Source organism: Ambystoma mexicanum, chromosome 8, assembly GCF_040938575.1.
Source record: "Ambystoma mexicanum isolate Mex_15411 chromosome 8, UKY_AmexF1_1, whole genome shotgun sequence".
Taxonomy (NCBI): Eukaryota; Metazoa; Chordata; class Amphibia; order Caudata; family Ambystomatidae; genus Ambystoma; species Ambystoma mexicanum.
In genome coordinates this window covers 1436829199-1436854846 of record NC_090929.1, presented here as the reverse complement: position 1 = coordinate 1436854846, position 25648 = coordinate 1436829199, and positions in this window count along the sequence as shown.

The following is a 25648-nucleotide window of genomic DNA, read 5'->3' as shown; positions in this document are numbered from 1 at the left end:
CACAGTAACGTCACGGAGAGAGGCGGGGAATATGAATGTTTTGATAAAGTCTGTTTCAGGGGCGGGGGATTTGATTTAGTGCCGCAAAAGCAGGTGAGCCAGGGCGATGCGGAAAGTGATAGGATTATCACAAAATGGCAGCTGATTTCGAGTGCGTTAAAGGGCGAAAAGTCGGGTAAGGTCCATAGGAAAGTTTTCTACGATCTACCGATTTATGCTTAAAATCACATGGCCGAACCATAGGGACAATAAAAAAAAAAGTCCCGGAACTATCCTTTAAGTCTAGAAAATCTATATAAAATGGCCTTGAATGATCTGGTTTTGGAGCCAGAACTACTGGTGATGACCACTCACGGTGTGACCTTTTTTATGACTCCCAGGTCGAGCATAGTGCAATAGATCGCCCCTCAAATACATAACCCACCAGGAAGAGTGATTCAGTGAAAACCATATCGGCTACCTGAAGCATGAAAGCAGAATATACAGGGTGTCTTTATGAAAGATCTGTTTTCATGCATCAGGTAGCCGATATGGTTTCAACCGAAGCACTCTTTCTTTTCTGCTGGGTTGTATATTTGATGGATGATCCCTTGCACCGTGCATGGCTTAGACGAAAAAATATCTAAATACCATTGAACCAGCTGGGTAAGCTCTTGATGTTCCTTAATGTAAAGTCCGGTAGGAATAGCCACCCAGCATGTTTCCGTCGGCAAAAGATGTTTCCTTGATATTGTTGGCATAGAATACCAGTAGCTGAGGATTTCTATTTTCTCGCCAGGCCTTCAATTCATACATTTTATATAGATTGGATGGCTTTTGTCAGTCGGCTTGTTGTGCCTTATGGGTTAATGAGAATACCTTCTCAATTACAATGTATGGCACATGCCAGCACGCAAGTAGCTTATTTTGGGTAGAGGTGAATAACACCATCACTGGGTCTCCCACTTGGAATGTAAGTAGTTTAGTACCCTGATTATGCATTTTTTTGTTGGAGCGATTGAGTGTCCTGGAGCTGTACCTTCACTAACTCTCAGTGCTTAATTTTGTGAGGGTGTTTGCCAGGGTTCAGCTCTGGCATGTCTTTCTGAGCCCCGGCACTTATTGTCTCAGACTCAATTTACTTATGATCTGGTGTTTTGGCAACTTTATTATTGTAACTGCCAGTCACGTAATAAACACCTATACAGTCAGAGCAAAAAGTAAATGATGATTGTGCTTAAAGACAATCTTAAGCATTTGTCTCATGTCAAGACACAATGAATATGCTATTTTATGTGTATGTTGATTGGTATTTGTAAATCACACATCTGCCATATTGACTGAGTACATCCGTCAACCACAATAAGCCTGTCCGAGTTGCCACTTTCACCACATATATGTCAACAGCATGGGGAGCATTTAGCAAAACAGAAAGGTGATGGCTGGAAGGTTTTGAATTAATCATAACCACAGGCAAAGCTCTGGGCAACCCTCCAGACCATCGTTTTTCAGCCTGCCAAGCCATTACAGAAGGGGAAAAAACCATATGCAAATCAGGCTTGGTCCTACCCCAAAAGGGGCAGTCCAGCTCGAACTGCTAGGTCACATCCCTTCTGCACGAGACCACAAGCATCTCCATAAATGTTTCAGCCTTGTTGGGCGTCATCAGTGAGGAGTAGCTATGGTCTCTATCCCCGGCAGACTCGGGACCCACGTCTGGGCATACCCGTCCCACTTGGGGTGACTTTAGCAAAAGAGAAAGGTGATGGCTGGACGGTTTTGAATTAATCATAACCACGGGCAAAGCTCTGGGCAACCCTTCAGACCATCGTTTTTCAGCCTGCCAAGCCATTACAGAAGGGGAAAAAACCATATGCAAATCAGGCTTGGTCCTACCCCAAAAGGTGCAGTCCAGCCCGAACTGCTAGGTCACATCTCTTCTGCACGAGACCACAAGCATCCCCATACATGTTTCAGCCTTGTTGGGCGTCATCAGTGAGGAGTAGCTTGGGCCTCTAGGCCCGGCAGACTCGGGACCCACGTCTGGGCATACCCGTCCCACTCGGGGTGACTTATAATCGGTATTGGTAAAGGTTACTGCATAAAGTCCATCCTTGTATGATTCCATAGTGTTCTTCCCTAGTGGATTTTGTCCATAGATATGAAGAAGTAGGTTACAAATTGACCTTTTGTGTGCTCAACCAACTCCATCACAGCCTTCTAGAAGGGTTGAGGTACTAATAGTTAACCCCATCTCTGCTAGGTTTAACACTGACCGTATAAAGAGTTGGCCCTTTTTGATGAAGTGAGGCATCCTGTAGGAAGGGATATGAGCTAAAGAATTTGTGTAGCACATGCTGTGTGATGTGTTGTTTAGTACATGGATTATCAGCATGGGTACTAACAAAGGGGGGTGACTTTGGGTGCTAACAGTTAGATAGGGTGAGTATAGGGACTAGATTTGTTAGGCCAGATAATCTGATAGTGCTAACTAGTCAGCAGGCATACAACCTCCACTGGCTGTGAACTGCAAGTTTTAGAAAAGAAAGCAGAAATTGAAAATGGGACAGCAGTGAGTTGAGATTCAGAATGTGAAGTCAAGGGCCTTGAGAATAAATTGCCATTGTTCATACAAAGCAAGCACAGGAAGAAAGAATGGGAATGTTTCATTTCTTTTCCTAGCTGCAGGAAGAAACAATGAGCAGGCATGCAGCTTGCCAAAAGCTAGGGAGCGTGAGTTGAACTAGAAAGCAGGTGAAGGAATCAGAAGGAGCTGTAATATTGTTGTAGGTTCTGACATATGATGAAATTGGAAATTACTTCATGAAAGGGGTTGGAAATAAGAAGGTTGTTAACAGCTGACATCATAAAAGAGGATGGAAAATGGTAAAGCGAATATAGGAACCATATAGCATAAGAGGCAGGGCCCACTGAAATGGTTTAAAGGGAATGAAAGGAGAAAGCTGGGGTTAGCTGGTTTCTTGCGTCCTGGCCTTGTTCGGTCTGCTGTTGGAGTTTCTTGAAAAGACAGAGATCTGCCGAGTGCTTGCTGGCCCTTGACGGGTGGAACGACAGGCTGGGCCTGGAGGAAGGAGGGGGAACGCTGCAGAGCTGTGTCTCTGAAGGCCTTATCGGAGACTGGTGTAGCTATCAAAGGGAGTTGGAAGGCCGTTTCGAGACGGGGCAGTGCTGGCAGAGATGAGCTGATCATTCCTAGCAGCCAAAGGATCTAGCCTAGTGTAAGTATAAACATAGTAATAATCATTAAATTGTTAAATTAATCAACTAGGATCCTTTCTGCAGGGTGCTGTAATTTGGTCTGGTGTCAAACTGACACAGATGGCACATCTTAATTAGTTGCTGAGGTACTGGGTGATCAATGAAGTCGTTTTTTCTCTAAATTTAGTAACTGGGGTTTGTTTCTTCCATGCGGAAGGGGTCACTGTCTCCATAATCTCATAAACTCTTAGTTTGGCAACTAACCCAATGTTAGCTAAAAGCACGCTGAGTAAATGAGAATTTAAGCTATATCTACAGTTCATTTGCTTTCATAACCAAAGTACTGCCTGGGGGGGTCTAAGGGATGTGGTCAAATAATACAAATGTTTTCCTGTTTTTTTTTCTCTCATGTGTTCATTGCTAACGTTACTTCCAATGTTTTTATGCTCCCCACTGTACCAGTTTTGAGATAGTTTGTCTCTTTCTCTGATGAATGACTATAAAAGTATCTAAGCAGAGAAATGTGAAAACGGGTGGTGGCTATTATTGTGTCTGGTGTTTATTGTGCAGCCTGTCATCATTTCCAATGTTACAAGAACATGGTGTGTGCCTGGCGCAGTACAAAGCCTGCTGGTGTTTAGCCAAAAAGCCTGTAGTATAACAAAAAATTGTGTCAAAAAGAGAAGTGTCAGGATTTATCTGACAATCCTCAAAGTCTGACTTTCTTCCTCGGAGGCAAAGTTTTTCTGAACTTGATCCAAAAGAGGGTCAGTTCTTAGGGCCATCAGGAATTTGACCTTGGCTGGTCTGGCCATACCCCCTAGACTGATCTGGGATGTTTTATCCCTCTGTCAGTTCCCCAAAACCAACCTCTGTGCTTTCAGTAGGGGGTTGATGTTTCAACTTCTTCTATGTCTGGGATAAGTATGTGCTCACAAACTAACTGGGTGGTAGGCTGGCCCTGTTGTCTGGTAAACAAAGTGTTTCCATTGTTTACCCAAGAGCACCTTGACTTCACCTCGGTAATCTTGATCAATTACTCCCGTTCTGACGCCCAGAGACTGTTTCTCTGCCAGGTGAGATTTGGTGCCACTCTTCCATAGGTTTCCTCCAGACGTTTCACCTTCAATACGGTCTGAACTACAGCCTGGCCCTGGGGAGGTGTCATGATCTCCTCATATTCATACATGTTGTATCCGGTGGACTCCATTGTAACCCAGCTGGGAAGGCTGACACTCGTAGTGATTCTCTGGATTCTTAACATTTCCTTTGGCATTGGTCTAACTCAGTATCAGGGTGTAAGAACATCCCACTCTGACACCACCTGTGACAAGCGGCACAAGTACTCAGGAGACTCAGCGATGATTCAAGGGTGTTTTGTTATTGAGGGTTTTGAGTCACCAGGGCCATCACTCTCTCTCTCTCGTCTTGTCTGCGATCCCTCCCTAACGAAGGCATCCATAACCCTCGTAAGAGCTACATATCGGTGACCACTACTGTTTGATAGCTGTCTGCTGTCTTATTAACAGTTTCTTCCCTAAGATGTAGCTGTTTTACCCCCTAAAGACTTTCCAACTATCCCTAATCTAAGCACAGGTTAGTGTTTAGAGGGGTTGGGGACAGTGTCTTGCTCTCTCTCTGCTGAAATCATCCAGACCAATTGTGCTCAAGTCTCACCTTGCCTTTCTGCTTTACCTCTTCCTCTTCCCTTCTTCTCTCCTCCAATGTTCTTTCCCTCCGCTGTCCCACACCGCCTTTCTGTCTCCACCCTTTAATGTTAACTCCTTCCCTACTCCTTCCCAAATGTTACCCCTATACCTCCTCTCCTACTTCTATTCCTACTCTTTTTCTTACTCCTATTCCTCCCCTAATCATTGTTGCTATTCTCCTCACACCACTACCACTACTTTTCTCTCCTTATTATGACTAGCCTTCTTACTGATCCTACTCTCCTCTGTCCATCCCTACTCTCCTCTGCCACTCCTATCCTCCTTCTCCCTCTACTGCTCTCCTCTGCCCACTCCTACTCTCATTCTCCCCATTCCTACTCATCTCCGATCAACCTACAGAACCTACCTTCTCTCACCTAGTCTCACTCACTCCACAGACCTTCCTTATGCTACCTGAACCTTTCACTCACTCCCAATCAAATTGCAGACCTACTGTCACACTCCTACTGATCTTCCAACAGTCTCAGCCACCAGCCGCTGCTTCTCCCCTCCTGTTGGCCTCTCTGTCCTTCTCCACTCCTGCTTCTAATCTCATCCAGAAAGCCCACATGGTTATCTTCCTGTTCTTGTCTCATATCCTCGTTCCCTCCACCTCATTAGGCCGCTCTCCTTACCAATCCAATTTCTGCTCTTCATCTTTGGACTACATGTGCAGCAGTGCTACCACTGTGCTCCATTCAGCATTTGTGCCATCACGAAAAGGAAGATCCCGACACTAGTAGCCCAGTTGGGCTTTCCATATGCTTACTGGAGCACTTACTCCATTCTATGATGGCCACCATGGACCCTGCCCAGAGCCTCCCACCGCCACCAGCATGATTTTCAGCAGATGATTTGGCACCGGACCAACCATGGCCGGGGCATGAAGCTCACAGGCAGGCTGATCCGGCCCCTTTCCAAGGCGTCATTCTAAGGCCTAAGACGCTTGACTGGCCTTATTCAATGGATGCAGCACCTGGAAGGTGCTGGGCAGCAGTGTTACCATCACGCTCCATTCCGCATATGCTGCGCCTTTAGGGAAATGAAGATCCGGACACCAGTTAATTGGAGCACTTGCTCCATTCTAAGATAGCCGCCTTGGTCCCTGCTCAGAGTCTCCCACCACTACCAGCCCATTTTGCAGCAGATGATTGGGCACCTGCCCAACCAATACTGGGGCATGAAGCTCACTGGCAGGCTGAGCTGGCCCCTTCCTAAGGCCTAAGACGCCTGTCTGGCCTTATTCAACAGATGCAGCACCTGGAAGTTGCTGGGCAGCAGTGCTACCACTGTGCTCCATGCAGCAAATGTTCCGTTCCCTTTCCAAGGTCTCCTTCTAAAGCCTAAGACGCCTGTCTCGGTATGGCCAGCTCACCCTGCCACCCATCCATGCTCTCCTCTCTTCCCACTTGGCTCCTCGGAAAAGCCTCTGCCCGCACTGCCAGCCTCTTTCTCCCTCGTTTGACCGATGAAGAGAGCGTCAGTCGAGGCTTTTGCCACCACTTTCTCTCATCCTCGTGTCCCCTCCACTGACTCACACACCAACTCTGCCCTTACTTACCCCTATCTCTCCATCTCTAACACCTTTGACACCCTTGCTCGTGCCATGAGGATCCGCTTGAAGCCTGTCTCCAAGTGTAATAACTGGTACGACTATGACTTAGCCTCTCTAAAACGCGAGTGCAGAGTTGCTGAGTGGAAGTGGCTTGCTTCAGGCACATCATCTAACAAACTGGCCTGTGGCCTGCTCCAAATGAAATAACGAATCTCCATCCACTCCAAGAAGAGTGCCCATATTCAGGCCTGCGTCTCTGGGGCCACTATCAACATGGCTGAATTGTTCAAAATCTGCAAGGAACTGCAGTCTCCACTTCTCCTCCTCCATCCTCTGCACTGCACTGGCCTCCCACTTGTTTACCAAGATCCAGGACATACTGTCCTCACTCTCCTCTCCCCCCCACTCTTCCACCACCTGCTCCCAGAGCTCGCTTGGCCTCCTCCTTTCCCCCTCTCTCCCTCTCTCTACTCTCATTCTTTGCCATAGCACTGGATGAGATTGCCAAGATAGTCTGCTCTATGAAAGTCTCCTCCAGAACTATCACAACATCTTCTCCCTCGCTCCTGCCTTGGTGGATTTCTGCAATCATTCCTTCACCACATGCTCTTTCCCTCTAGCCCTCAAGCACTCTCTTGTGCACCCCTTCCTAAAAGAGCCATCTGCTGAACCTTCCTGCCAGGCTAACTACCGCCCCATCTCTATTACCCCTTTCCTGGGCAAACTCCTGGAGAAATCGGTCATTCCCCCAACTAATCCACCATACTGAATCTGTTGGCTGTCTCCACGACTGTCAGTATGGCTTCGGAGCAGCCAGAGGCATGGAATCCGCTCCCCTGAACACCTGTGAAGACCCACTAGCAAACCTTGATTCCAACTCTCCTTCTGTTCTCATTCTCCTTGGCATCACAAACCTGGCTCTGGATTGGTTGACCTCCTTCCTCTCTGACCGCCCTTCCAAGGTCCAATTGGGCCCTTTCCTCTCCTTAACTTCTCTCTATACCTGTGGCATCCCTCAGGGCTCTATCGACTCGCCATAGCTGTTCAACATCTACCTTGTCCCTCTGGCCCAACTGATCTCCTCACTTGTTATGCAGATGACACAAAACTTTCCTCAAGCTTCCCCCCGCCCCATCCTCTTCCTCGCTTATTCCCGATTGTCTGACTGCTATCCAGACATGGTGTGCTGCTAATGATCTCTGCCTTAATGCCAGTAAGACTGATATTCTTCTCCTGGGGGCCCCTGTTCCATCTTTCCCCTCTACTGTATGGCTGCCCTCCTAGTGTCTTCTCCCTTCACCCTTGTGTGAGATAAAAAACCTGGGTGTCATCTTCAACTCCTCACTCTCCTTCTCTCCTCACATCGCTGACCTTTTCAAGAAGGCCCACTTTCAACTTCAAATCCTTAGAGGTATTCTGCCTTTCCTCACCTTCCCCTAGAAACTCAATGTCTCCAGAGCTCTGGCTCTCTCTAGGCTTGACTACTGCAACAGCCTATTCCTCAATCTTCCTCTCTCCACCCTCCACCCCTTCAACTAATCCAGAATAGGGATGCCAGACTTATCCTTGGCCTCAAGCCCAGGGACTGCATCTTTCCAGCCTAAAATCTCTCCACTGGCTCTCTGTGGCTGCAAGGATCAACTTCAAGAACCTTTGCATCATCCACAAGGCTTTCTGGGGCCTGGGCCCCAGCTACATCCAACTCTCTCTCCTTAAATTCCTCCCAGCTAGAACTCTTCGGTCTTCTAGCTCCAACTCTCTGCAGGTCAGATGTTTCTCCAAGCAGAGAGTGGGGGGTACATCTCTCTCTCCGGCAGGAGCTTCCTTCTGAAATGGCCTCACTGCCTCTCTCAGCCTTGAGCTGGACCTCCTTAAGTTCTGAAATCTTCTCAAGACTTTCTTTTCTCTTCTTCCTTCCCTCTCTCCCTCTCTTGCTAATGCCCCTCGCCGCTGTGACTGGCAGCCTGGTCCCATATGAGCCTTACTGGGGTCCAAGCCTACATCTGCCTAGTCTACCCCAGCATCCCCTTTAGCAGTTGCCCTCCCGGCCCCCTTCCCTGACCTGCCTACTGAGACTGGACCGCCCCTCTGCACATTCTGTGTTCCTCAGCACTTGCCCTCCTGGACCTCACTAGCACTTGCCCATCCCCAGAGCCCCCCTCTCCTTCCCATCTGCCCTTTCAGGAACTCCCCTGTTTCCTCCCCTTAACCCCTCCCACCCAGCACTCTATTACTGCACTTGCACGATTCGAATGTGACAAGTCCTAGTAGGACCATTTATTTCTTTGTTGTTATCTCCCCTGTCCCCTCTCGCCTCCTTTTTGTCTTGTGGTACTTGGAAACACCATTTATTGTATAGGCGCCTTATAAATGCTCAATAAATCATTAGTTGCTCCGTTATCGTTCACCCTGTACATATATCCACATCTTCAGCTACCTGCAGCATTGAAAAAACCTGCCTCACTGGTGTTTCCACTGCGGTTGCATCATCACAAAATCTAGACATTATTTCCGCCGGGTTCATTCATTATTATTATTATTATTATTATAGTGAAGCTCACAAGCTGTTCCACCCACCTTGGACACCTGCTGTGCAGAACCTTGCCACCTCCATCCACCACAAGGTAAACCTAAGCATCGGCCTCCAGCCTGCACATTAGCTGTACAAGTACAGCTTGCCAACGCACTATACCTATTAATGTTGATGCGAATAATTTACTTAGCCAAAAACCCTCCTCCTTTCTCCAATCTCTCTGCCACCTGCACCACACCCCCCTCCCCTCCAACCATGTTTGGTTGCAATAGAACATCATACATCTCCTGGAGCACCACTGATGGCACTCTGTTACCTGTTCCCCATCTTGCAACTCCACCAATTCCCTCTCTGCCACTGCACATCTCCTGGAGCCCCACCAATGGCACCCCTTTATCCGCTCCTCACCTTGCATCCCCACCAATGCTCTCTCCCGCACCACACATCTCTGGAGCACCACCAATGGCACTACGTTACCCGCTCCCCACCTGTGGTACTAACCTTGACTAGTAAACTGGGACACAGTAAAGACGAGAAAGAAACGCACATAGCCGGTGAGTTGGCAAGCAACGGGGGTGTTGCTAGGTCTGGAAAAGACCCGGGGCTAAGCTAATGTCGGAACTGTTGGGACTGGGGGCTAGCTAGCCTTTTGGTTGTAGCTCCTGAGATTCTATCCGATTTAGTGCCGCAAAAGCAGGTGAGCCAGGGCGATGCGGAAAGTGATAGGATTATCACAAAATGGCAGCTGATTTCGAGTGCGTTAAAGGGCGAAAAGTCGGGTAAGGTCCATAGGAAAGTTTTCTACGATCTACCGATTTATGCTTAAAATCACATGGCCGAACCATAGGGACAATAAAAAAAAAAGTCCCGGAACTATCCTTTAAGTCTAGAAAATCTATATAAAATGGCCTTGAATGATCTGGTTTTGGAGCCAGAACTACTGGTGATGACCACTCACGGTGTGACCTTTTTTATGACTCCCAGGTCGAGCATAGTGCAATAGATCGCCCCTCAAATACATAACCCACCAGGAAGAGTGATTCAGTGAAAACCATATCGGCTACCTGAAGCATGAAAGCAGAATATACAGGGTGTCTTTATGAAAGATCTGTTTTCATGCATCAGGTAGCCGATATGGTTTCAACCGAAGCACTCTTTCTTTTCTGCTGGGTTGTATATTTGATGGATGATCCCTTGCACCGTGCATGGCTTAGACGAAAAAATATCTAAATACCATTGAACCAGCTGGGTAAGCTCTTGATGTTCCTTAATGTAAAGTCCGGTAGGAATAGCCACCCAGCATGTTTCCGTCGGCAAAAGATGTTTCCTTGATATTGTTGGCATAGAATACCAGTAGCTGAGGATTTCTATTTTCTCGCCAGGCCTTCAATTTATACATTTTATATAGATTGGATGGCTTTTGTCAGTCGGCTTGTTGTGCCTTATGGGTTAATGAGAATACCTTCTCAATTACAATGTATGGCACATGCCAGCACGCAAGTAGCTTATTTTGGGTAGAGGTGAATAACACCATCACTGGGTCTCCCACTTGGAATGTAAGTAGTTTAGTACCCTGATTATGCATTTTTTTGTTGGAGCGATTGAGTGTCCTGGAGCTGTACCTTCACTAACTCTCAGTGCTTAATTTTGTGAGGGTGTTTGCCAGGGTTCAGCTCTGGCATGTCTTTCTGAGCCCCGGCACTTATTGTCTCAGACTCAATTTACTTATGATCTGGTGTTTTGGCAACTTTATTATTGTAACTGCCAGTCACGTAATAAACACCTATACAGTCAGAGCAAAAAGTAAATGATGATTGTGCTTAAAGACAATCTTAAGCATTTGTCTCATGTCAAGACACAATGAATATGCTATTTTATGTGTATGTTGATTGGTATTTGTAAATCACACATCTGCCATATTGACTGAGTACATCCGTCAACCACAATAAGCCTGTCCGAGTTGCCACTTTCACCACATATATGTCAACAGCATGGGGAGCATTTAGCAAAACAGAAAGGTGATGGCTGGAAGGTTTTGAATTAATCATAACCACAGGCAAAGCTCTGGGCAACCCTCCAGACCATCGTTTTTCAGCCTGCCAAGCCATTACAGAAGGGGAAAAAACCATATGCAAATCAGGCTTGGTCCTACCCCAAAAGGGGCAGTCCAGCTCGAACTGCTAGGTCACATCCCTTCTGCACGAGACCACAAGCATCTCCATAAATGTTTCAGCCTTGTTGGGCGTCATCAGTGAGGAGTAGCTATGGTCTCTATCCCCGGCAGACTCGGGACCCACGTCTGGGCATACCCGTCCCACTTGGGGTGACTTTAGCAAAAGAGAAAGGTGATGGCTGGACGGTTTTGAATTAATCATAACCACGGGCAAAGCTCTGGGCAACCCTTCAGACCATCGTTTTTCAGCCTGCCAAGCCATTACAGAAGGGGAAAAAACCATATGCAAATCAGGCTTGGTCCTACCCCAAAAGGTGCAGTCCAGCCCGAACTGCTAGGTCACATCTCTTCTGCACGAGACCACAAGCATCCCCATACATGTTTCAGCCTTGTTGGGCGTCATCAGTGAGGAGTAGCTTGGGCCTCTAGGCCCGGCAGACTCGGGACCCACGTCTGGGCATACCCGTCCCACTCGGGGTGACTTATAATCGGTATTGGTAAAGGTTACTGCATAAAGTCCATCCTTGTATGATTCCATAGTGTTCTTCCCTAGTGGATTTTGTCCATAGATATGAAGAAGTAGGTTACAAATTGACCTTTTGTGTGCTCAACCAACTCCATCACAGCCTTCTAGAAGGGTTGAGGTACTAATAGTTAACCCCATCTCTGCTAGGTTTAACACTGACCGTATAAAGAGTTGGCCCTTTTTGATGAAGTGAGGCATCCTGTAGGAAGGGATATGAGCTAAAGAATTTGTGTAGCACATGCTGTGTGATGTGTTGTTTAGTACATGGATTATCAGCATGGGTACTAACAAAGGGGGGTGACTTTGGGTGCTAACAGTTAGATAGGGTGAGTATAGGGACTAGATTTGTTAGGCCAGATAATCTGATAGTGCTAACTAGTCAGCAGGCATACAACCTCCACTGGCTGTGAACTGCAAGTTTTAGAAAAGAAAGCAGAAATTGAAAATGGGACAGCAGTGAGTTGAGATTCAGAATGTGAAGTCAAGGGCCTTGAGAATAAATTGCCATTGTTCATACAAAGCAAGCACAGGAAGAAAGAATGGGAATGTTTCATTTCTTTTCCTAGCTGCAGGAAGAAACAATGAGCAGGCATGCAGCTTGCCAAAAGCTAGGGAGCGTGAGTTGAACTAGAAAGCAGGTGAAGGAATCAGAAGGAGCTGTAATATTGTTGTAGGTTCTGACATATGATGAAATTGGAAATTACTTCATGAAAGGGGTTGGAAATAAGAAGGTTGTTAACAGCTGACATCATAAAAGAGGATGGAAAATGGTAAAGCGAATATAGGAACCATATAGCATAAGAGGCAGGGCCCACTGAAATGGTTTAAAGGGAATGAAAGGAGAAAGCTGGGGTTAGCTGGTTTCTTGCGTCCTGGCCTTGTTCGGTCTGCTGTTGGAGTTTCTTGAAAAGACAGAGATCTGCCGAGTGCTTGCTGGCCCTTGACGGGTGGAACGACAGGCTGGGCCTGGAGGAAGGAGGGGGAACGCTGCAGAGCTGTGTCTCTGAAGGCCTTATCGGAGACTGGTGTAGCTATCAAAGGGAGTTGGAAGGCCGTTTCGAGACGGGGCAGTGCTGGCAGAGATGAGCTGATCATTCCTAGCAGCCAAAGGATCTAGCCTAGTGTAAGTATAAACATAGTAATAATCATTAAATTGTTAAATTAATCAACTAGGATCCTTTCTGCAGGGTGCTGTAATTTGGTCTGGTGTCAAACTGACACAGATGGCACATCTTAATTAGTTGCTGAGGTACTGGGTGATCAATGAAGTCGTTTTTTCTCTAAATTTAGTAACTGGGGTTTGTTTCTTCCATGCGGAAGGGGTCACTGTCTCCATAATCTCATAAACTCTTAGTTTGGCAACTAACCCAATGTTATCTAAAAGCACGCTGAGTAAATGAGAATTTAAGCTATATCTACAGTTCATTTGCTTTCATAACCAAAGTACTGCCTGGGGGGGTCTAAGGGATGTGGTCAAATAATACAAATGTTTTCCTGTTTTTTTTTCTCTCATGTGTTCATTGCTAACGTTACTTCCAATGTTTTTATGCTCCCCACTGTACCAGTTTTGAGATAGTTTGTCTCTTTCTCTGATGAATGACTATAAAAGTATCTAAGCAGAGAAATGTGAAAACGGGTGGTGGCTATTATTGTGTCTGGTGTTTATTGTGCAGCCTGTCATCATTTCCAATGTTACAAGAACATGGTGTGTGCCTGGCGCAGTACAAAGCCTGCTGGTGTTTAGCCAAAAAGCCTGTAGTATAACAAAAAATTGTGTCAAAAAGAGAAGTGTCAGGATTTATCTGACAATCCTCAAAGTCTGACTTTCTTCCTCGGAGGCAAAGTTTTTCTGAACTTGATCCAAAAGAGGGTCAGTTCTTAGGGCCATCAGGAATTTGACCTTGGCTGGTCTGGCCATACCCCCTAGACTGATCTGGGATGTTTTATCCCTCTGTCAGTTCCCCAAAACCAACCTCTGTGCTTTCAGTAGGGGGTTGATGTTTCAACTTCTTCTATGTCTGGGATAAGTATGTGCTCACAAACTAACTGGGTGGTAGGCTGGCCCTGTTGTCTGGTAAACAAAGTGTTTCCATTGTTTACCCAAGAGCACCTTGACTTCACCTCGGTAATCTTGATCAATTACTCCCGTTCTGACGCCCAGAGACTGTTTCTCTGCCAGGTGAGATTTGGTGCCACTCTTCCATAGGTTTCCTCCAGACGTTTCACCTTCAATACGGTCTGAACTACAGCCTGGCCCTGGGGAGGTGTCATGATCTCCTCATATTCATACATGTTGTATCCGGTGGACTCCATTGTAACCCAGCTGGGAAGGCTGACACTCGTAGTGATTCTCTGGATTCTTAACATTTCCTTTGGCATTGGTCTAACTCAGTATCAGGGTGTAAGAACATCCCACTCTGACACCACCTGTGACAAGCGGCACAAGTACTCAGGAGACTCAGCGAGGATTCAAGGGTGTTTTGTTATTGAGGGTTTTGAGTCACCAGGGCCATCACTCTCTCTCTCTCGTCTTGTCTGCGATCCCTCCCTAACGAAGGCATCCATAACCCTCGTAAGAGCTACATATCGGTGACCACTACTGTTTGATAGCTGTCTGCTGTCTTATTAACAGTTTCTTCCCTAAGATGTAGCTGTTTTACCCCCTAAAGACTTTCCAACTATCCCTAATCTAAGCACAGGTTAGTGTTTAGAGGGGTTGGGGACAGTGTCTTGCTCTCTCTCTGCTGAAATCATCCAGACCAATTGTGCTCAAGTCTCACCTTGCCTTTCTGCTTTACCTCTTCCTCTTCCCTTCTTCTCTCCTCCAATGTTCTTTCCCTCCGCTGTCCCACACCGCCTTTCTGTCTCCACCCTTTAATGTTAACTCCTTCCCTACTCCTTCCCAAATGTTACCCCTATACCTCCTCTCCTACTTCTATTCCTACTCTTTTTCTTACTCCTATTCCTCCCCTAATCATTGTTGCTATTCTCCTCACACCACTACCACTACTTTTCTCTCCTTATTATGACTAGCCTTCTTACTGATCCTACTCTCCTCTGTCCATCCCTACTCTCCTCTGCCACTCCTATCCTCCTTCTCCCTCTACTGCTCTCCTCTGCCCACTCCTACTCTCATTCTCCCCATTCCTACTCATCTCCGATCAACCTACAGAACCTACCTTCTCTCACCTAGTCTCACTCACTCCACAGACCTTCCTTATGCTACCTGAACCTTTCACTCACTCCCAATCAAATTGCAGACCTACTGTCACACTCCTACTGATCTTCCAACAGTCTCAGCCACCAGCCGCTGCTTCTCCCCTCCTGTTGGCCTCTCTGTCCTTCTCCACTCCTGCTTCTAATCTCATCCAGAAAGCCCACATGGTTATCTTCCTGTTCTTGTCTCATATCCTCGTTCCCTCCACCTCATTAGGCCGCTCTCCTTACCAATCCAATTTCTGCTCTTCATCTTTGGACTACATGTGCAGCAGTGCTACCACTGTGCTCCATTCAGCATTTGTGCCATCACGAAAAGGAAGATCCCGACACTAGTAGCCCAGTTGGGCTTTCCATATGCTTACTGGAGCACTTACTCCATTCTATGATGGCCACCATGGACCCTGCCCAGAGCCTCCCACCGCCACCAGCATGATTTTCAGCAGATGATTTGGCACCGGACCAACCATGGCCGGGGCATGAAGCTCACAGGCAGGCTGATCCGGCCCCTTTCCAAGGCGTCATTCTAAGGCCTAAGACGCTTGACTGGCCTTATTCAATGGATGCAGCACCTGGAAGGTGCTGGGCAGCAGTGTTACCATCACGCTCCATTCCGCATATGCTGCGCCTTTAGGGAAATGAAGATCCGGACACCAGTAGCCCAGTTGGGCTTTCTATATGTTAATTGGAGCACTTGCTCCATTCTAAGATAGCCGCCTTGGTCCCTGCTCAGAGTCTCCCACCACTACCAGCCCATTTTGCAGCAGATGATTGGGCACCTGCCCAACCAATACTGGGGCATGAAGCTCACTGGCAGGCTGAGCTGGCCCCTTCCTAAGGCCTAAGACGCCTGTCTGGCCTTATTCAACAGATGCAGCACCTGGAAGTTGCTGGGCAGCAGTGCTACCACTGTGCTCCATGCAGCAAATGTTCCGTTCCCTTTCCAAGGTCTCCTTCTAAAGCCTAAGACGCCTGTCTCGGTATGGCCAGCTCACCCTGCCACCCATCCATGCTCTCCTCTCTTCCCACTTGGCTCCTCGGAAAAGCCTCTGCCCGCACTGCCAGCCTCTTTCTCCCTCGTTTGACCGATGAAGAGAGCGTCAGTCGAGGCTTTTGCCACCACTTTCTCTCATCCTCGTGTCCCCTCCACTGACTCACACACCAACTCTGCCCTTACTTACCCCTATCTCTCCATCTCTAACACCTTTGACACCCTTGCTCGTGCCATGAGGATCCGCTTGAAGCCTGTCTCCAAGTGTAATAACTGGTACGACTATGACTTAGCCTCTCTAAAACGCGAGTGCAGAGTTGCTGAGTGGAAGTGGCTTGCTTCAGGCACATCATCTAACAAACTGGCCTGTGGCCTGCTCCAAATGAAATAACGAATCTCCATCCACTCCAAGAAGAGTGCCCATATTCAGGCCTGCGTCTCTGGGGCCACTATCAACATGGCTGAATTGTTCAAAATCTGCAAGGAACTGCAGTCTCCACTTCTCCTCCTCCATCCTCTGCACTGCACTGGCCTCCCACTTGTTTACCAAGATCCAGGACATACTGTCCTCACTCTCCTCTCCCCCCCACTCTTCCACCACCTGCTCCCAGAGCTCGCTTGGCCTCCTCCTTTCCCCCTCTCTCCCTCTCTCTACTCTCATTCTTTGCCATAGCACTGGATGAGATTGCCAAGATAGTCTGCTCTATGAAAGTCTCCTCCAGAACTATCACAACATCTTCTCCCTCGCTCCTGCCTTGGTGGATTTCTGCAATCATTCCTTCACCACATGCTCTTTCCCTCTAGCCCTCAAGCACTCTCTTGTGCACCCCTTCCTAAAAGAGCCATCTGCTGAACCTTCCTGCCAGGCTAACTACCGCCCCATCTCTATTACCCCTTTCCTGGGCAAACTCCTGGAGAAATCGGTCATTCCCCCAACTAATCCACCATACTGAATCTGTTGGCTGTCTCCACGACTGTCAGTATGGCTTCGGAGCAGCCAGAGGCATGGAATCCGCTCCCCTGAACACCTGTGAAGACCCACTAGCAAACCTTGATTCCAACTCTCCTTCTGTTCTCATTCTCCTTGGCATCACAAACCTGGCTCTGGATTGGTTGACCTCCTTCCTCTCTGACCGCCCTTCCAAGGTCCAATTGGGCCCTTTCCTCTCCTTAACTTCTCTCTATACCTGTGGCATCCCTCAGGGCTCTATCGACTCGCCATAGCTGTTCAACATCTACCTTGTCCCTCTGGCCCAACTGATCTCCTCACTTGTTATGCAGATGACACAAAACTTTCCTCAAGCTTCCCCCCGCCCCATCCTCTTCCTCGCTTATTCCCGATTGTCTGACTGCTATCCAGACATGGTGTGCTGCTAATGATCTCTGCCTTAATGCCAGTAAGACTGATATTCTTCTCCTGGGGGCCCCTGTTCCATCTTTCCCCTCTACTGTATGGCTGCCCTCCTAGTGTCTTCTCCCTTCACCCTTGTGTGAGATAAAAAACCTGGGTGTCATCTTCAACTCCTCACTCTCCTTCTCTCCTCACATCGCTGACCTTTTCAAGAAGGCCCACTTTCAACTTCAAATCCTTAGAGGTATTCTGCCTTTCCTCACCTTCCCCTAGAAACTCAATGTCTCCAGAGCTCTGGCTCTCTCTAGGCTTGACTACTGCAACAGCCTATTCCTCAATCTTCCTCTCTCCACCCTCCACCCCTTCAACTAATCCAGAATAGGGATGCCAGACTTATCCTTGGCCTCAAGCCCAGGGACTGCATCTTTCCAGCCTAAAATCTCTCCACTGGCTCTCTGTGGCTGCAAGGATCAACTTCAAGAACCTTTGCATCATCCACAAGGCTTTCTGGGGCCTGGGCCCCAGCTACATCCAACTCTCTCTCCTTAAATTCCTCCCAGCTAGAACTCTTCGGTCTTCTAGCTCCAACTCTCTGCAGGTCAGATGTTTCTCCAAGCAGAGAGTGGGGGGTACATCTCTCTCTCCGGCAGGAGCTTCCTTCTGAAATGGCCTCACTGCCTCTCTCAGCCTTGAGCTGGACCTCCTTAAGTTCTGAAATCTTCTCAAGACTTTCTTTTCTCTTCTTCCTTCCCTCTCTCCCTCTCTTGCTAATGCCCCTCGCCGCTGTGACTGGCAGCCTGGTCCCATATGAGCCTTACTGGGGTCCAAGCCTACATCTGCCTAGTCTACCCCAGCATCCCCTTTAGCAGTTGCCCTCCCGGCCCCCTTCCCTGACCTGCCTACTGAGACTGGACCGCCCCTCTGCACATTCTGTGTTCCTCAGCACTTGCCCTCCTGGACCTCACTAGCACTTGCCCATCCCCAGAGCCCCCCTCTCCTTCCCATCTGCCCTTTCAGGAACTCCCCTGTTTCCTCCCCTTAACCCCTCCCACCCAGCACTCTATTACTGCACTTGCACGATTCGAATGTGACAAGTCCTAGTAGGACCATTTATTTCTTTGTTGTTATCTCCCCTGTCCCCTCTCGCCTCCTTTTTGTCTTGTGGTACTTGGAAACACCATTTATTGTATAGGCGCCTTATAAATGCTCAATAAATCATTAGTTGCTCCGTTATCGTTCACCCTGTACATATATCCACATCTTCAGCTACCTGCAGCATTGAAAAAACCTGCCTCACTGGTGTTTCCACTGCGGTTGCATCATCACAAAATCTAGACATTATTTCCGCCGGGTTCATTCATTATTATTATTATTATTATTATAGTGAAGCTCACACGCTGTTCCACCCACCTTGGACACCTGCTGTGCAGAACCTTGCCACCTCCATCCACCACAAGGTAAACCTAAGCATCGGCCTCCAGCCTGCACATTAGCTGTACAAGTACAGCTTGCCAACGCACTATACCTATTAATGTTGATGCGAATAATTTACTTAGCCAAAAACCCTCCTCCTTTCTCCAATCTCTCTGCCACCTGCACCACACCCCCCTCCCCTCCAACCATGTTTGGTTGCAATAGAACATCATACATCTCCTGGAGCACCACTGATGGCACTCTGTTACCTGTTCCCCATCTTGCAACTCCACCAATTCCCTCTCTGCCACTGCACATCTCCTGGAGCCCCACCAATGGCACCCCTTTATCCGCTCCTCACCTTGCATCCCCACCAATGCTCTCTCCCGCACCACACATCTCTGGAGCACCACCAATGGCACTACGTTACCCGCTCCCCACCTGTGGTACTAACCTTGACTAGTAAACTGGGACACAGTAAAGACGAGAAAGAAATGCACATAGCCGGTGAGTTGGCAAGCAACGGGGGTGTTGCTAGGTCTGGAAAAGACCCGGGGCTAAGCTAATGTCGGAACTGTTGGGACTGGGGGCTAGCTAGCCTTTTGGTTGTAGCTCCTGAGATTCTATCCGATTTAGTGCCGCAAAAGCAGGTGAGCCAGGGCGATGCGGAAAGTGATAGGATTATCACAAAATGGCAGCTGATTTCGAGTGCGTTAAAGGGCGAAAAGTCGGGTAAGGTCCATAGGAAAGTTTTCTACGATCTACCGATTTATGCTTAAAATCACATGGCCGAACCATAGGGACAATAAAAAAAAAGTCCCGGAACTATCCTTTAAGTCTAGAAAATCTATATAAAATGGCCTTGAATGATCTGGTTTTGGAGCCAGAACTACTGGTGATGACCACTCACGGTGTGACCTTTTTTATGACTCCCAGGTCGAGCATAGTGCAATAGATCGCCCCTCAAATACATAACCCACCAGGAAGAGTGATTCAGTGAAAACCATATCGGCTACCTGAAGCATGAAAGCAGAATATACAGGGTGTCTTTATGAAAGATCTGTTTTCATGCATCAGGTAGCCGATATGGTTTCAACCGAAGCACTCTTTCTTTTCTGCTGGGTTGTATATTTGATGGATGATCCCTTGCACCGTGCATGGCTTAGACGAAAAAATATCTAAATACCATTGAACCAGCTGGGTAAGCTCTTGATGTTCCTTAATGTAAAGTCCGGTAGGAATAGCCACCCAGCATGTTTCCGTCGGCAAAAGATGTTTCCTTGATATTGTTGGCATAGAATACCAGTAGCTGAGGATTTCTATTTTCTCGCCAGGCCTTCAATTCATACATTTTATATAGATTGGATGGCTTTTGTCAGTCGGCTTGTTGTGCCTTATGGGTTAATGAGAATACCTTCTCAATTACAATGTATGGCACATGCCAGCACGCAAGTAGCTTATTTTGGGTAGAGGTGAATAACACCATCACTGGGTCTCCCACTTGGAATGTAAGTAGTTTAGTACCCTGATTATGCATTTTTTTGTTGGAGCGATTGAGTGTCCTGGAGCTGTACCTTCACTAACTCTCAGTGCTTAATTTTGTGAGGGTGTTTGCCAGGGTTCAGCTCTGGCATGTCTTTCTGAGCCCCGGCACTTATTGTCTCAGACTCAATTTACTTATGATCTGGTGTTTTGGCAACTTTATTATTGTAACTGCCAGTCACGTAATAAACACCTATACAGTCAGAGCAAAAAGTAAATGATGATTGTGCTTAAAGACAATCTTAAGCATTTGTCTCATGTCAAGACACAATGAATATGCTATTTTATGTGTATGTTGATTGGTATTTGTAAATCACACATCTGCCATATTGACTGAGTACATCCGTCAACCACAATAAGCCTGTCCGAGTTGCCACTTTCACCACATATATGTCAACAGCATGGGGAGCATTTAGCAAAACAGAAAGGTGATGGCTGGAAGGTTTTGAATTAATCATAACCACAGGCAAAGCTCTGGGCAACCCTCCAGACCATCGTTTTTCAGCCTGCCAAGCCATTACAGAAGGGGAAAAAACCATATGCAAATCAGGCTTGGTCCTACCCCAAAAGGGGCAGTCCAGCTCGAACTGCTAGGTCACATCCCTTCTGCACGAGACCACAAGCATCTCCATAAATGTTTCAGCCTTGTTGGGCGTCATCAGTGAGGAGTAGCTATGGTCTCTATCCCCGGCAGACTCGGGACCCACGTCTGGGCATACCCGTCCCACTTGGGGTGACTTTAGCAAAAGAGAAAGGTGATGGCTGGACGGTTTTGAATTAATCATAACCACGGGCAAAGCTCTGGGCAACCCTTCAGACCATCGTTTTTCAGCCTGCCAAGCCATTACAGAAGGGGAAAAAACCATATGCAAATCAGGCTTGGTCCTACCCCAAAAGGTGCAGTCCAGCCCGAACTGCTAGGTCACATCTCTTCTGCACGAGACCACAAGCATCCCCATACATGTTTCAGCCTTGTTGGGCGTCATCAGTGAGGAGTAGCTTGGGTCTCTAGGCCCGGCAGACTCGGGACCCACGTCTGGGCATACCCGTCCCACTCGGGGTGACTTATAATCGGTATTGGTAAAGGTTACTGCATAAAGTCCATCCTTGTATGATTCCATAGTGTTCTTCCCTAGTGGATTTTGTCCATAGATATGAAGAAGTAGGTTACAAATTGACCTTTTGTGTGCTCAACCAACTCCATCACAGCCTTCTAGAAGGGTTGAGGTACTAATAGTTAACCCCATCTCTGCTAGGTTTAACACTGACCGTATAAAGAGTTGGCCCTTTTTGATGAAGTGAGGCATCCTGTAGGAAGGGATATGAGCTAAAGAATTTGTGTAGCACATGCTGTGTGATGTGTTGTTTAGTACATGGATTATCAGCATGGGTACTAACAAAGGGGGGTGACTTTGGGTGCTAACAGTTAGATAGGGTGAGTATAGGGACTAGATTTGTTAGGCCAGATAATCTGATAGTGCTAACTAGTCAGCAGGCATACAACCTCCACTGGCTGTGAACTGCAAGTTTTAGAAAAGAAAGCAGAAATTGAAAATGGGACAGCAGTGAGTTGAGATTCAGAATGTGAAGTCAAGGGCCTTGAGAATAAATTGCCATTGTTCATACAAAGCAAGCACAGGAAGAAAGAATGGGAATGTTTCATTTCTTTTCCTAGCTGCAGGAAGAAACAATGAGCAGGCATGCAGCTTGCCAAAAGCTAGGGAGCGTGAGTTGAACTAGAAAGCGGGTGAAGGAATCAGAAGGAGCTGTAATATTGTTGTAGGTTCTGACATATGATGAAATTGGAAATTACTTCATGAAAGGGGTTGGAAATAAGAAGGTTGTTAACAGCTGACATCATAAAAGAGGATGGAAAATGGTAAAGCGAATATAGGAACCATATAGCATAAGAGGCAGGGCCCACTGAAATGGTTTAAAGGGAATGAAAGGAGAAAGCTGGGGTTAGCTGGTTTCTTGCGTCCTGGCCTTGTTCGGTCTGCTGTTGGAGTTTCTTGAAAAGACAGAGATCTGCCGAGTGCTTGCTGGCCCTTGACGGGTGGAACGACAGGCTGGGCCTGGAGGAAGGAGGGGGAACGCTGCAGAGCTGTGTCTCTGAAGGCCTTATCGGAGACTGGTGTAGCTATCAAAGGGAGTTGGAAGGCCGTTTCGAGACGGGGCAGTGCTGGCAGAGATGAGCTGATCATTCCTAGCAGCCAAAGGATCTAGCCTAGTGTAAGTATAAACATAGTAATAATCATTAAATTGTTAAATTAATCAACTAGGATCCTTTCTGCAGGGTGCTGTAATTTGGTCTGGTGTCAAACTGACACAGATGGCACATCTTAATTAGTTGCTGAGGTACTGGGTGATCAATGAAGTCGTTTTTTCTCTAAATTTAGTAACTGGGGTTTGTTTCTTCCATGCGGAAGGGGTCACTGTCTCCATAATCTCATAAACTCTTAGTTTGGCAACTAACCCAATGTTAGCTAAAAGCACGCTGAGTAAATGAGAATTTAAGCTATATCTACAGTTCATTTGCTTTCATAACCAAAGTACTGCCTGGGGGGGTCTAAGGGATGTGGTCAAATAATACAAATGTTTTCCTGTTTTTTTTTCTCTCATGTGTTCATTGCTAACGTTACTTCCAATGTTTTTATGCTCCCCACTGTACCAGTTTTGAGATAGTTTGTCTCTTTCTCTGATGAATGACTATAAAAGTATCTAAGCAGAGAAATGTGAAAACGGGTGGTGGCTATTATTGTGTCTGGTGTTTATTGTGCAGCCTGTCATCATTTCCAATGTTACAAGAACATGGTGTGTGCCTGGCGCAGTACAAAGCCTGCTGGTGTTTAGCCAAAAAGCCTGTAGTATAACAAAAAATTGTGTCAAAAAGAGAAGTGTCAGGATTTATCTGACAATCCTCAAAGTCTGACTTTCTTCCTCGGAGGCAAAGTTTTTCTGAACTTGATCCAAAAGAGGGTCAGTTCTTAGGGCCATCAGGAATTTGACCTTGGCTGGTCTGGCCATACCCCCTAGACTGATCTGGGATGTTTTATCCCTCTGTCAGTTCCCCAAAACCAACCTCTGTGCTTTCAGTAGGGGGTTGATGTTTCAACTTCTTCTATGTCTGGGATAAGTATGTGCTCACAAACTAACTGGGTGGTAGGCTGGCCCTGTTGTCTGGTAAACAAAGTGTTTCCATTGTTTACCCAAGAGCACCTTGACTTCACCTCGGTAATCTTGATCAATTACTCCCGTTCTGACGCCCAGAGACTGTTTCTCTGCCAGGTGAGATTTGGTGCCACTCTTCCATAGGTTTCCTCCAGACGTTTCACCTTCAATACGGTCTGAACTACAGCCTGGCCCTGGGGAGGTGTCATGATCTCCTCATATTCATACATGTTGTATCCGGTGGACTCCATTGTAACCCAGCTGGGAAGGCTGACACTCGTAGTGATTCTCTGGATTCTTAACATTTCCTTTGGCATTGGTCTAACTCAGTATCAGGGTGTAAGAACATCCCACTCTGACACCACCTGTGACAAGCGGCACAAGTACTCAGGAGACTCAGCGATGATTCAAGGGTGTTTTGTTATTGAGGGTTTTGAGTCACCAGGGCCATCACTCTCTCTCTCTCGTCTTGTCTGCGATCCCTCCCTAACGAAGGCATCCATAACCCTCGTAAGAGCTACATATCGGTGACCACTACTGTTTGATAGCTGTCTGCTGTCTTATTAACAGTTTCTTCCCTAAGATGTAGCTGTTTTACCCCCTAAAGACTTTCCAACTATCCCTAATCTAAGCACAGGTTAGTGTTTAGAGGGGTTGGGGACAGTGTCTTGCTCTCTCTCTGCTGAAATCATCCAGACCAATTGTGCTCAAGTCTCACCTTGCCTTTCTGCTTTACCTCTTCCTCTTCCCTTCTTCTCTCCTCCAATGTTCTTTCCCTCCGCTGTCCCACACCGCCTTTCTGTCTCCACCCTTTAATGTTAACTCCTTCCCTACTCCTTCCCAAATGTTACCCCTATACCTCCTCTCCTACTTCTATTCCTACTCTTTTTCTTACTCCTATTCCTCCCCTAATCATTGTTGCTATTCTCCTCACACCACTACCACTACTTTTCTCTCCTTATTATGACTAGCCTTCTTACTGATCCTACTCTCCTCTGTCCATCCCTACTCTCCTCTGCCACTCCTATCCTCCTTCTCCCTCTACTGCTCTCCTCTGCCCACTCCTACTCTCATTCTCCCCATTCCTACTCATCTCCGATCAACCTACAGAACCTACCTTCTCTCACCTAGTCTCACTCACTCCACAGACCTTCCTTATGCTACCTGAACCTTTCACTCACTCCCAATCAAATTGCAGACCTACTGTCACACTCCTACTGATCTTCCAACAGTCTCAGCCACCAGCCGCTGCTTCTCCCCTCCTGTTGGCCTCTCTGTCCTTCTCCACTCCTGCTTCTAATCTCATCCAGAAAGCCACATGGTTATCTTCCTGTTCTTGTCTCATATCCTCGTTCCCTCCACCTCATTAGGCCGCTCTCCTTACCAATCCAATTTCTGCTCTTCATCTTTGGACTACATGTGCAGCAGTGCTACCACTGTGCTCCATTCAGCATTTGTGCCATCACGAAAAGGAAGATCCCGACACTAGTAGCCCAGTTGGGCTTTCCATATGCTTACTGGAGCACTTACTCCATTCTATGATGGCCACCATGGACCCTGCCCAGAGCCTCCCACCGCCACCAGCATGATTTTCAGCAGATGATTTGGCACCGGACCAACCATGGCCGGGGCATGAAGCTCACAGGCAGGCTGATCCGGCCCCTTTCCAAGGCGTCATTCTAAGGCCTAAGACGCTTGACTGGCCTTATTCAATGGATGCAGCACCTGGAAGGTGCTGGGCAGCAGTGTTACCATCACGCTCCATTCCGCATATGCTGCGCCTTTAGGGAAATGAAGATCCGGACACCAGTAGCCCAGTTGGGCTTTCTATATGTTAATTGGAGCACTTGCTCCATTCTAAGATAGCCGCCTTGGTCCCTGCTCAGAGTCTCCCACCACTACCAGCCCATTTTGCAGCAGATGATTGGGCACCTGCCCAACCAATACTGGGGCATGAAGCTCACTGGCAGGCTGAGCTGGCCCCTTCCTAAGGCCTAAGACGCCTGTCTGGCCTTATTCAACAGATGCAGCACCTGGAAGTTGCTGGGCAGCAGTGCTACCACTGTGCTCCATGCAGCAAATGTTCCGTTCCCTTTCCAAGGTCTCCTTCTAAAGCCTAAGACGCCTGTCTCGGTATGGCCAGCTCACCCTGCCACCCATCCATGCTCTCCTCTCTTCCCACTTGGCTCCTCGGAAAAGCTCTGCCCGCACTGCCAGCCTCTTTCTCCCCTCGTTTGACCGATGAAGAGAGCGTCAGTCGAGGCTTTTGC